This window comes from Amphiprion ocellaris, chromosome 5, assembly GCF_022539595.1.
Source record: "Amphiprion ocellaris isolate individual 3 ecotype Okinawa chromosome 5, ASM2253959v1, whole genome shotgun sequence".
Lineage (NCBI taxonomy): Eukaryota > Metazoa > Chordata > Actinopteri > Pomacentridae > Amphiprion > Amphiprion ocellaris.
The window spans coordinates 30177849-30192049 of record NC_072770.1 but is presented as its reverse complement, the minus strand read 5'-3'; the positions used below and the strand labels follow the sequence as shown (position 1 = coordinate 30192049).

The window sequence follows — 14201 nt, the reverse complement described above, 5'->3', positions numbered from 1 at the left end:
CAAGAGGCTGCCTCTGTATCCTCATTCTACACCTGTGAATCGCCACTCAAAAGTTCACCTTTGTTCACTATTTCAAATAGGCTAAACAAAGTAATGAACTGAAATAAAATGACAAACAGTGTGATTATCATGCTAGCACCTACCTATGAACATCTGCATATTAGTTTTTGGTTGTTTCTTTGTTTTTTTTTCCAAACAACAACAAAAATCTTATGTTTTACTCCTTTTAACAAAGAACTCAGTTGTACTTCTAAGAGTCTACCAAGCATAATTTATTTCAATGTGTAATGAGTCCGTGTATTTATCTGGCAATTGGATTTTCCATTCTGAAACAGGTACTGAAAAACAAAAAACGAGTCGTTATTTGATTTTCGTTTTAAAATACAAAAATTAAAATTGAAATACAAGGTGGTTTCCCTTTTCATGATCACAAAGGGATATACGAAATTGTTAAAATGCTTTGATTTTCACTTTATATTTAGAATAACAAAAAAATAAAATCAGCAAGGGACAGAAACGAAAAAGGTCCGTTTTTTTCATTTTCTGAGACCGGAAGTGATCATCAGCAAGTGTGGAGCCAAACGACAACAAGATTCTCAGAGGGCGGAGCCAGAGAGCAGTGATCGGTCAGACCATAGAAATATATAGAAGACAGCGCGCTAGCGTATCTAGTCTATGTTTATCTATGGTCGGCAGGTCTGGTAGCATCTCTGGCTGCTGTTGACTTTGTTTTTGGAGTAAAACACGGTAAGAAGATAAATACTTCTAACCAGCAGCGTTGTTTTGTTGTACGTTAAGTCAGCGACTTGTGAAGAGTTGTGTTTTGTCGTGTTTGAGCAGTTGGTCCGGACGCGTTAGCTAGCTAAGCGGCTAAGTTAGCTAGCGGGCTAATTAACACAGGTGGCTAACTTACCGCTGAACACCTGTTAGTTGCTGCTGCAGCTGTCCTCATTATTAGAATGACCTTCTCAACCTGTATTTCTCTGCTGTGTATTTTAGCTTTTAAAAAAGTTATTTTACTTTAAGGTTAACTGAAACCTGTTGAGCTGCACTGAAGTTTAACATTCAGCTGGTTTGAATTAAACCGCGCTTAACTTAACATTGCGCAACATTACCTCTCTGAATCTCCATAATTTCATTAAATTCCTTCTCTCTTCCACTGCTCAAGTTCAATCCAGTATATGAAGTGACATTAATAGTGAATAAACTAACAACTAGCCATTGTATTTATTTATTATTGCATGTATTTGTAGTAAAACATGAGATGAAACATCCTACTTTTGGATCTAGAACTGCACAAGCCGTTCATTTTCAGTCACCTGATGAGTTAAACTCCCCTTTTTATGTGAAGTTGAAGCAGAAAGTCTGAGTTAACAAAGAAAGTTGTTTATAATTTGCGATACCTGTTATCTCTGACTGAGGCTTTAGTTTTTGTTGAGCCGATTTACACGTAGAAACTTTGTTCAGGAAAATTTCTCAGTAGCTCAGAGGACAGGCTGCTTTTTACACAACCTTGTAAGAGAATGTCTGTCAATGCTTTCAGCAGAATTTAGAAACAACACTTACTAAACCGATATTTTGAGGCTGTGAGGTTGAACGTTTGAGAGTATATCTGTGTGTTTGTTTGTGGTCTTTCTGTTTCTAGGTGGAAGCTGAATTAGTGAGGATGACTCCTGCTCCTGTCATCTCTAAGCTCCTCACACATCTTTACCTGCACATGAGGAAAATCACTCCTGTAGAATGCAGGTATGTTTGTCATTATTATAAAAAGATGTTGCCTGGTGACCTGTCAGAAACCCATTATACAGAGTCAGCCAAAATAATGTTTACACACATCAGGAAAAGAAAAACTTGCATAAATATTTCAATACCAAATTTATTCAGACATCAACAGATTAATAAAAGTTATCTTTGGCCTCTACAATTACAAGAGGTGCTCAACATGGTGGCCGCTGGCTTCCAGACTTTTCTGTTCTGTTGTAGACGTCACTTGTTGATGCTCCATTCATGAGGGTAATTCCATCTGTTGGGAAAACATCATACAACAGGACACAGAGTTACTGTGATTTGATCAAACTTAGAAAGAGGAATCTATATGTGTAGAAGTACTTATACAAATTAAATATTTATAAACGTTTTTCTTTTCCTGATGTGTGTATAAATTATTTTGGCTGACGCTGACTCTGTGAACTTAATGAGAACAAAACTGTCATTTAATTGTTGCTTTGAAAGCTTCTTTAGTGAAAACCAGCTGGTGTTCTGCTTTGAAACAAACTGCTTTTGAGGTCTGTGTTTTTAGGTTTAACCCCACAGTTTCTGAATGAACTGATAGTTTGTTTTTTTTTCCTGATCAATGTGGACGTTATAATTGATGGTAACATTTACTGATCATATAATCAGAATGACAATATAACAGTATAACATTCTGACCACCTGACTAATACTGTGTTGGTCCCTTTATGCTGCTAAAACTCCTCTGACCCAGTGGTTCATCAGAACCTCTGGGGATTCTGTGGATCCTGTGGGTTGCAGGGTGGGTCCTACCTAGACCAGGCTGATCCTGGACCATCCCACAGATGCTCAATCAGATCTGGATGTGGGGAGTGTGGAACCCAGGTGAACAGCTTAGCTCTGTCGTGTTCCTCGGACCACTCCTGTAGTAGCAGTTCCAGTTTGTCCTGCTGAGGGAGGCAGCTGGCATCAAGGACTGCTGTTGCCATGGAGACTAGGGGGTTGTTTGTCCTGCAGTGTTTAGGTGGTGGTACATGTCAAACATCCACATGAATGTCAAGGTTTCCCAGCAGAACGTTACATTAGAACAGTGTTTCTCAAATAGTGGGGCGCGCCCCCCTGGGGGGCCGCAGAGGCATTTCAAGGGGGGCGCGAGCGACTGGGAGGAAAAGGTCCTTCAACACGGAACTAATTAGCTGAACTATTGTTTTAACGTCGGCATGTTTTTCGCGGCGTACAACAATACTGAAATTGTGCTGACCCCATAGACTGTATATGCCATAGATATAAATAATAATAATAATAATGATCTTCTGTATATATCTACAGTATATGCACTGGCCGTTCAGACTCCGAAGTACAGACTCCAGAGAACGGGAGAACGCATCGTTAATGTGCAGACGGAACACCAGCGTACTTGATCACGTCACGTACTCCTCTCATCTCCTCCGATTATTTTTACCAGCGATGTCAAACATACGGCCCGCAGGCCAAAACCGGCCCGCCAGACGGTCCATTTCGGCCCGCAGGTCGGATAAAAATTACTGTAAATGGTAAATTTGTAAAACTGTAAATTTAAAATAATTTCTAGACCTTGACAAGTTGTTCTGATCATAAAGTAAAATACTAGATTGTTCAGTTCCAGATAGCTGTGACTGAATGTTTTGTGTTTTTGTAGATAAACTGTTATCTGGCAGTTACAATGCATGTGTAAATGACGAACTGAGGCATAATAGGCTACTGTTGAAACCGAACGTATTTTCCATAAGAAATTTCAGGTTCATAATGTTTTGTAAAAAGATAGTTCATTAAATGTGAACATTTTCACAATGTACTTTAAAAAAAACAAAAAAAACTAAAACAACAGGGAAAAGTTGAGTTGTGGTTATTTATAGGTTATTATGCTGTGATTTTACTGGTGGGGCTCACTGGAGATCAGATTGGGCTTTATGTGGTCCCTGGACTAAAATGAGTTTGACACCCCTGATCTTTACTGTGAAAAACAACAAAATGGAATCAGATAAAATAACACAGCCCTGCATATTCACGTTTTAATATTAAAACAGTTTATATATATATATATATATATATATATATATATATATATATATATATATATATATATATATATATATATATATATATATATATATATATATATATATATATATATATATATATATATATATATATATATATATATACACTCACAAAGTTATGGGTGGGGGGGCGCGGAAGTTTTTTGTCCTCCGAAGGGGGGCCCGACAGAAAAAATTTGAGAACCACTGCATTAGAACAAGATGATGGATGTTGTTCTCTTCAGCTGTCAGTGGTCAGAATGTTGTGGCTGATTGGTGGATCTGTCTGCCTTTACTCTGACATCCAGAGTTATACAAAAGTGTAGTATGTGTGCAGTGCAGAAGAGATTTACTTTATTGTATGCAGTTTTAGTGGTCCCATCAGAGAAAATCATATCCATATACAGATTTTTATTAATTCCAGGGCTGGTTCAGAAAAGATTATAATAATAACTACATCAGATAATTCTTGGTCGCAGTTGGAATTTTGCAGCCTGAGAGATGGTTGAGAAGGTTTCAGTTCTTGTTTTAGCAAAATATGTTATAATAGAAGATCTTTATTGTCATTGTACATGAAATTATCTGCAAACCAGCAAAATGCATCAGTCTGACGTATCTAAAAATGAATAAAGAAAAATGCTTCTAAAGCCAATAATAAACAGAATATTTTGAGGGAGTATTCTAATAAGGAAAGAAAAGCTCCATTCTCACTCCTCTCAGGATAAACTGTCATTAAAATTGACTTTAAATTTAGCTTCAACACGAGATAAAAACATTTACTTTCATTACTGATGTTGTCAAGTTTAAATAAAGTTCATGCTACTTTTATAAAATGATGAAAGTGAATAAATTGTATTTCTGTGATCTGTGTTTGATTTCTGTCTTTTCTCCTGTCATCCAGATGTTCAGAGGGAGATGATGCCACATCTGGTCCAGCTGATGGAAGGTCTTGAAGTTCTCTGACTGGCCTCGACTGAAGATGATCGTCTCACTGGATTTAAGGTTCAGATGCTCAGTAACAAACTCCACCAATGAGCCAACAGGGAAGCTTTAGGTTTATTAAATGTTGCTATGAAGGTTTCGCTGTTTTTCTTTGTGAATGCAATGTGCTCCAACTGAAACTTGGATTAGAACTTAGAAGTAAATCCTTCCATCTGAAAGGATTTAGTTGCATTAATAACCTCATAACATTCTAATTTTTATTCCAGTCTTGGTTGAAAATAGAATCTCTGTACTGATTCAGGTAAAAACTGAACTTCACAGCATGTTGGAGAAAAACAACCAGATGAAAACTGTGATGGTGTTGGATTGTCAGACCGTAATGTTGCAGCTCAAAGCAGCTTTTCTATCTCAGTTCATTCTGACATTCAGCTATGAATCAACACAGCAGATGGTGATCCATGCTGTGGAAGTCTCACATCTCCTGATTTAATGGAGCTGCTTTGCACTTTTTACACTGTTTATTCACCAACACTTTATTTAATAAAAGTCCCATCTAGTTTTTATGAGGAATGTGATGTTTTAATTTCTCTGTGAATAACTGCAGTCTAATGCAACAGCTGGAACTGTAACATCTGTCCTGATATTGATTATGAAGTATTGATCAGAATACTTATGGTCAGCAGTCATCCCTGAAGTTTTATATTAAAATCTTTACCTGTGTTGTGAACTTTGGTAAGAAGCAGAAACTTTAGTGTTGCCATGGATACATGAGTGTTAAATTCTGTCCATGTTTCCATTTTGGGAAATTCAGTCCAGCAGATGAGTTTGTTTTTACTGCCAGCTACCATTCAGTCTGAGATATTAAGAATAAATAAATGTGCATAATGTGGAAATGAACAGATATTATTTTTATTTATTCCTCCAGCTCCTGCAGGTAAAGTTCCACAATGTGGAGGAATTTAGTCTCACAATCACAGACAATAAATATTATCTGAAAGTCTGGTTATTGTTGTTTATCAGCACAATACAAAAAGATTAATGTTAGACATATTCCAGTTAAGATTCTACAATATCATGATTTATGTAAATTTACCTCAATAATATGAATGTTCAGGTTAAGATTGTACAGTGATATTTATTATGCAAGCAGGAGAAGGTGAGCTTCAGAGTAGAAATGAGACAGAAACCTTCTTGACCCGTGTGGTGAGGTCCTGTACCAAGAGTTTGAGCAGGTTGTGAAGAGTCTGTAGTTCTTTGGTCTGAAAGCACAAGAAGAGTCGACTCATTAAAGAAGAAAACAGGAGATATTGTTGGTTCTTCTGTCACTCTGAAGTTCCCAGTTTCCTTAGACTGAATATCAAGTTTATATTTTAAATGATTTCCCATGTGAACCCAAGAAGACTTCAATAAACTCCCTCCATCCCCTGGACACAACATACTTTATTACCATGTTAAATCTTTTTTTTAAAAATATGTTTTTGAGTTTTAATTATAGTTTTAGCATAGTTTTTTTTTTCTCTTTGCTTGTTTAGTTTTGTCATCTGTGTAAAAGGTGCTAAACAAATAAAGTTGATAAACTGAATAACTCATGATTGTGACAACAAAAGTATTTTCATTGTGATTTAAGGGTTTGTTTCATTTTTAAGGTTGGGGTTAAAATCTTGACAGAAAAAAAAATTAAAGAAATAAACTACATAACAAAAAGCAATTAAATCAAAGGAGGAAAAAATTATTACAATAAAACTTGGTATTTTTTTATAGCATTTTTTAAAATGTTTAATATTATTCTTGTTTAAAAAGTATTTTTTTTAAATAGTTAGTATTACTCTTGTTTAAAAAGTATTTAAGTGTTTAATATTATTCTTGTTTAAAAAGTGTTTTTTTAAACGTTTATTATTCTTGTTTAAAAAGTATTTTTTTAATGTTTAATATTATTCTTGTTTAAAAAGTGTTTTTTTAATGTTTAATATTATTCTTGTTTAAAAAGTATTTTTTTAAATGTTCAATATTATTCTTGTTTAAAAAGTATTTTTTAAAAATGTTTAATATTTTTCTTGTTTAAAAAGTATTTTTTAAATGTTAAATATTATTCTTGTTTAAAAAGTATTTTTTTAATGTTTAATATTATTCTTGTTTAAAAAGTATTTTTTAAATCTTTAATATTATCCTTGTTTAAAAAGTATTTTTTTAAACGTTTAATATTTTTCTTGTTTAAAAAGTATTTTTTTAAATGTTTAATATTATTCTTGTTTAAAGTGTTTTTTTAAATGTTCAATATTATTCTTGTTTAAAGTGTTTTTTTATGTTTAATATTATTCTTGTTTAAAAAGTATTTTTTAAATGTTTAATATTATCCTTGTTTAAAAAGTATTTTTTTAAATGTTTAATATTATTCTTGTTTAAAAAGTGTTTTTTTAAATGTTCAATATTATTCTTGTTTAAAAAGTATTCTTTTTAAACGTTTAATATTTTTCTTGTTTAAAAAGTATTTTTTTTAAATGTTTAATATTATTCTTGTTTAAAAAGTGTTTTTTTTAAAATGTTCAATATTATTCTTGTTTAAAGTGTTTTTTTAATGTTTAATATTATTCTTGTTTAAAAAGTATTTTCTAAATGTTTAATATTATCCTTGTTTAAAAAGTATTCTTTTTAAACGTTTAATATTTTTCTTGTTTAAAAAGTATTTTTTAAAATGTTTAATATTATTCCTGTTTAAAAAAGTATTTTTTTAAAATGTTTAATATTATTCTTGTTTAAAAAGTGTTTTTTTATGTTTAATATTATTCTTGTTTAAAAAGTATTTTTTTAAATGTTTAATATTATCCTTGTGTAAAAAGTGTTTTTTTTTAATGTTCAATATTATTCTTGTTTAAAGTGTTTTTTTTAATGTTTAATATTATTCTTGTTTAAAAAGTATTCTTTTAAATGTTTAATATTATCCTTGTTTAAAAAGTATTTTTTTAAATGTTTAATATTATTCTTGTTTAAAAAGTATTTTTTAAAATGTTTAATATTATTCTTGTTTAAAAAGTATTTTTTAAATGTTTAATATTCTTGTTTAAAAAGTGTTTTTTTATGTTTAATATTATTCTTGTTTAAAAAGTATTTTTTTTAAATGTTTAATATTATTCTTGTTTAAAAAGTGTTTTTTTAAATGTTTAATATTATTCTTGTTGAAAAAGTATTTTTTTAAAATGTTTAATATTATTCTTGTTTAAAAAGTGTTTTTTTAAATGTTTAATATTATTCTTGTTTAAAAAGTTTTTTTTAAATGTTTAATATTATTCTTGTTTAAAAAGTCTTTTTTTAAATGTGTAATTATCTGAAATATTTTCTCTGTAATTTTTGATAATGTTATTCTAAAAATTTTGTTTAATTTCATACTTACATGTTTTGTATCGTGTTGAATTATCTAATTCCATATTTTGTCTGTTTAATAAAGTTAAACATTAATTACAATTAAATGATATTAAACAGACAAAATATGGAATTAGATAATTCAACACGATACAAAACATGTAAGTATGAAATTAAACAAAATTTTTAGAATAACATTATCAAAAATTACAGAGAAAATATTTCAGATAATTACACATTTAAAAAAACACTTTTTAAACAAGAATAATATTAAACATTTAAAAAATTGCTTTTGGGTACCTGTATAGCTCAACGGGTTAAGTGGGTGACCCATGTACAGGGGCTGTTCCCCGACGCAGCGGTCTGGGTTCGATTCCCACTCGTGGCCCTTTGCTGCATGTCTTCTCCCGTTTCTTGTTGTTCTCTCACTGCGCCTATGAAAATAAAGCTGAAAAAAGGCCAAAAAAAAAAAATAACTTTTTAAACAAGAACAATATTAAACATTTTTAAAAAATACTTTTTAAACAAGAACAATATTAAACATTAAAAAAAAAACACTTTTTAAACAAGAATAATATTAAACGGTTTAAAAAATATTTTTTAAACAAGAACAATATTAAACATTTAAAAAAACACTTTTTAAACAAGAATAATATTAAACAGTTTAAAAAACACTTTTAAAACAAGAATAATAATAAACATTTTAAAAAATACTTTTTAAACAAGAATAATATTAAACATTTAAAAAAAATACTTTTTAAACAAGAATAATATTAAACATTTAAAAAAACACTTTTTAAACAATAATATTAAACATTTAAAAAAAATACTTTTTAAACAAGAATAATATTAAACATTTTAAAAAAAACTTTTTAAACAAGAATAATATTAAACAGTTTAAAAAATACTTTTTAAGCAAGAATAATATTAAACATTTAAAAAAATACAAAACATTTAATTAGATTATTAAACCTTTAAAAAGACAAAACATTTAATTAAAAGATTAAATGTTTAATTAGAAAATTAAATTTTAAAGACAATAAAACTTCAAATAGGAATTAAACAGAAAATACAATGAATCATTTAAAAAGAAAATTAAACATTAAAAGGTGGTAAAACATTTAACAAAGATTTAACCAAAAAAAATTTCGTATTGATTATCTTTTACTTGGTTCCTGGTTGGAATGCCCATCAATGTCAACGTGAAGTTCACTTTTAGTTCTGATTATTTATTTTTATTTTACTAACACCCATTTGCTTTTAACCCCCTCACATGTTGTGTTGTTGTAAACTTACTCTTTCAAATAAATACTCATCTAACCCTCTGGAAACCTGCGTTTGGACTGTTTTTGTGTTGCTGCTCACCTACTTCAGACAGCCGGGACGTAACGTTTTGTGGACTAAAGGCTTTTCTATGATGTTTTTAGAGTGACATACTATACTATGACTTTTTTGTGACATTTTGGACGACATACTAACCTATGACTTTTTTTTATATATTTTGGACGACATACTAAACTGACATTTTTTCCACATTTCGGACGATATACTAAACTATGACATTTTTTTCACGTTTTGGACGACTACTAAACTATAACTTTTTTTCCACATTTCGGACGACATACTAAACTATGACATTTTTTTCACATTTTGGACGACATACTAAACTATGACATTTTGGTCAAATTTTAATCATCTTCAGGAAAGGATATCTCCTCATCTGTCATCATTCATCTCTAAAATATTCTTGAACATTCACATAAAAATCAGTGAAGTTGTACTGGTATATATACATGGACAAAATTGTTGGTACACCTCGGTTAATGAAAGAAAAACCCACAATGGTCACAGAAATAATTTTAATCTGACAAAAGTAATAATAAATAAAAATTCTATGAAAGTTAAGCAATGAAAATCAGACATTGCTTTTGAACCGTGGTTCAACAGAATTATTTAAAAAAATAAACTCATGAAACAGACCTGGACAAAAATGATGGTACCCTTAACTTAATATTTTATTGCACAGCCTTTTGAGGCAATCACTGCAATCAAACCATTTCTGTAACTGCAAGAAAAGAAAAAAAAGACAAAAACTAACATTTTCAGCTGAACTAAAGACAGACTTTGTGATTTTTCTGCTCACATGTTGTGTTGTTGTAAACTTCCTCTTTCAAATAAATAGCCGCCTAACCCCCTGGAAACCAGTGTTTGTCCTGTTTTTGTGTTGCACTTCTGCGACCCTAGACAGCCGGGTCCTAATGTTTTTTGAGCAACACACCATACTATGACGTTTTTACAATGATGGTTCTACTATGGAACCAGTTTGACATGTTCAGGTGTTCTTTGTGTGAAAACTCAGAGATTTGAGGGATCAGAAGGTGGTTTTCAACTTTCTTTGTTAACTTTCTGCTTCAACTTTAAACTAAATTTCCTTCACTAACCCAGCCCTCTGGACTCCCAGTAAGCTGTGTTCCTATTGGCTGTCCAGGTGGCTGCTTGGTGTTATCAGGAACACCTGAGCAGCTCAGTGTCTTCCTGCTTTATGTGGCTGCAGACAAACATTTACTCTGCTTCACCAGTGAACTGGGTTTGGCTCTGTTGCTTTAGTTTGTTTTTTAGGCGTTGGCTTGCAGCTTCCAGCAGTAAAATCGTCTTTAATGTGTTTCTTGGTGTGTTTTAGGGCTTTGTACTGGATAGTTGTCTTGGTAAATGTGGTTCTTTAGCCACAGTTAGCACATGGTGCTAATGTGTGCAGTGATTAGTGGATTTGCTACAGCTGAGTTGTGTCTTTATCTTGGCTGTAGTGAGTCTTTAGAGGTTTTTGGTCAGACACATTCTGTATTCTTGTTTGTTAACCAGTGTTGCTTGTCCAGAAGGTAAGAGTTCCTGTCCTGATTCTCTGTTCTCAGAGGTTCTCTGGTAGGCTGCAGGAGACTTTAGTGTTTGGGTTGTGCTAGTTTGGTTTTTGTACGGTTTCATTTGGACAACTATCTTGAGGCCCCTCCATGTGGTTTAGTGAGGTTTTCTGGAGCAGTTCTACAAAGCAACCTGCAGCAGAAGAGACTTTGAGAGTTTTTAGGAAGTTCTGGAGGCCAGATTTTAGAGCAGCAGAAACATTTGTCAGCAGTTTGAGCAGGAGAAGGTGAGCTTCAGAGCAGAAATGAGACGGAAACCTTCTTGACCCGTGTGGTGAGGTCCTGTACCAAGAGTTTGAGCAGGTTGTGAAGAGTCTGTAGTTCTTTGGTCTGAAAGCACAAGAAGAGTCGACTCATTAAAGGAGAAAACAGGAGATATTGTTGCTTCTTCTGTCGCTCTGCAGTTCCCAGTTTCCTTAGACTGAATATCAAGTTTATTTTTTAAATTGTTTCCCATGTGAACCCAAGAAGACTTCAATAAACTCCCTCCATCCCCTGGACACAACATACTTTATTACCATGTTAAATTTTTTTTTTTTTTTTTAAATATATTTTTGAGTTTTAATCATAGTTTCAATCATAGTTTTTTCTCTTTGCTTGTTTAGTTTTGTCATCTGTGTGAAAGGTGCTAAATAAATAAAGCTGAATTGATAAACTGAATAATTGACTAACTCATGATTGTGACAACAGAAGTATTTTCATTGTGATTTAAGGGTTTGTTTCATTTTCAAGGTTTTCAAAGATGAAATATTTTAGATAATTAAACATTTAAAAAATACAGTTAAACAAGAACATTAAACATTTAAGAAATACTAAACATTTAATTAGATTATTAAACCTTTGAAAAGACAAAACATTTAATTAAAAAATTAAATGTTTAATTAGAAAATAAAATTTTAAAGACAATAAAACTTCAAATAGGAATTAAACAGAAAATACAATGAATCATTTAAAAAGAAAATTAAACATTAAAAGGTGGTAAAACATTTAACAAAGAAAAACCTTCAAGATTTAATGGAAAAATTAAACATTGGGAAAGAAAAGGAAAAGCTGATAAAACATTCGAAAAAACAAACATTAAAAAGACAAAACGTGGAAATTAAATCAGACATTAGAAAAGAATAAAAGGTGAGAAAAGAGCAAAACTAAACATTTAAGAAGAATCAAACTACAGACATAACATTTGAAAAGACACCAGTTAGACTTTAGAAGATCAAATTAAACAGAAGAGACAATAAAATGATCTTGAAGTCTTAAAGTGTTTTCTAGTCTGAAATGAAAACATCAAGTTGTTTCTTCAAACATTTCCTCTTTCTATCTTCTTGGTTTGATTGTAGACAGATTTACTAAGAACTCATTTCAGAAAACTGCTTTCCAGATAAAGTCTACTAGTAGTTGAAGGCATGGATCAAACTAATGTTACCTTCTGATCTCCACAAACTTTACTGTTCAGTGAAGAGAATCAAAGTTTGTTGAGGATTTCTAAAAAATCCACAGGTGAAGGTCTGAGAAGAACTCAGATGGATGGTCTAAATGTGAAATCAAGACTCATGGTCACAAGTTTTAAGGGATCTGTTAACCATAAAGTTCAAACTAACAGAGAAGTACTGAGAAACTTTTAAGATTTCAGTCCTCAGACTGTCTGAAGGTTCAAACTAACAGAGAACTACTCAAGAACTTTTCGGATTTCAGTCCTCAGACTGTCTGAAGGTTCAAACTAACAGAGAACTACTGAGGAACTTCGAAGATATCAGTCCTTGGACTGTGTGAAAGTTCAATCCAACAGAGAACTACTGTGGGACTTAGAAAATTTCAGTCCTCAGACTGTGTGAAAGCTCAGGTCCTGAGGACTCGGTAGGTGTGGAGGCTTGGAAAGTCTTGGAACTGAAGGTTCAACCCTCCAGCACAAAGGCTGAAGTCCAACCTCCTGAGAAAAACGGTCGAGTCGAGACTCGAGTTAAAAAAAAAACTTGAAAACCACAAAAAATAGATGATAAATGTGCAAAAAAAAGAAGTTTTAGTATCTGAGCAAGTAGCTCAGGAGGATAAGAAGAGGACTACCAAGCGGAGGGTCGCAGGTTCAAGACCCACCACCGGCACTTTTCTTTCTTTGTCTTTGTCAGGATTTTGAGAAAATTTAAGAAGTGTCTGGTCTTGAACCAGCGACCTGCAGCTCCATAGGCAAATCCTTAACTCACTGAGCTACAGATCAGATACAAAGAAATAATTTCGTCGTCCCTTTGGCATCGTAGTTCCTCAAGTGACCACACGGGCGGAGCCAAGGCGGAGTCTGGGTGGAGCCGGGGCGGAGAGTAGGCGGGGAGGTGGGTGGCGGCCTCCCCCCTCTACTCCCCCACATCCCCCCACCACCCACCACACCTTCCCCCGCCCCACGAGTTCTTCGAGTCGCCACGAGTTCTTCTCGTCTCCACAGGTTTTCCCCAGTTTCTGGAGTTTCCACCAGGTCTGAGGCAGAACAACTTGTCATGAAGAGGTGTTGAAGTCGGCCAGGATGGACTGACTTTTTACAGCCACTGGAAGGAAGACCACTAGAAGAGCAGATCTTTAACCACCATCCAGAAAATCCATGGAGTTGGTCAACTTTTATCAACCTCCATCCACATGTTCAACTTCATATCTTTGAGATTTTTAGCACCACAAACCTTTAGTATCACACTTTATTATCAATTATTAGGACTTTAATGGAATCCACCAGCAGATTTACTTTTTGTTGACAAACTTTATTCTTGTCGTCGTTGGACTGCAGTATTTAAAACTCTTCCTTCTATTTGACCTCATGTTTATTAGTTTTAGTGGAGAAACTTATTTTAATTGTCCATTAGTCTCTTAAAAACCAAATAATAAATTTGATTAGTCAAGATGTTTAAATTTCTTACTTTGTCATATTTTAAATGACAAAAAAATATAAAAATAAAGTGTCTTGAGACAATTTGACCTGTAACTAGTGTTATATAAATAAAATTGAATTAAAACTGTATGTATCTTGTAATGTTGGAGTAATTCAGCCATATATGTTGGAAAACACATTTTCTTTGTCCATTAATCTGTTGATTGTTTTCTCCACTAATTCATTTCTTGTTTTGGTTTATAAAATGTCAAACCCAAATATATTCAGTTTACTGTCCTAAAAACCAAACAGATTTACATTCATGATGCA

General features: G+C 32.5%; 1 long non-coding RNA gene across 1 annotated transcript; it reads left to right on the top strand.

The window, feature by feature from the left end:
- The first annotated feature begins 685 nt into the window (after positions 1–685).
- Positions 686–5846, top strand: LOC129349015 (uncharacterized). Its single transcript, XR_008601803.1, has 3 exons — positions 686–747; positions 1646–1746; positions 4711–5846. It is a non-coding gene; the product is annotated as an uncharacterized LOC129349015 (long non-coding RNA).
- Positions 5847–14201: the final 8355 nt, after the last annotated feature.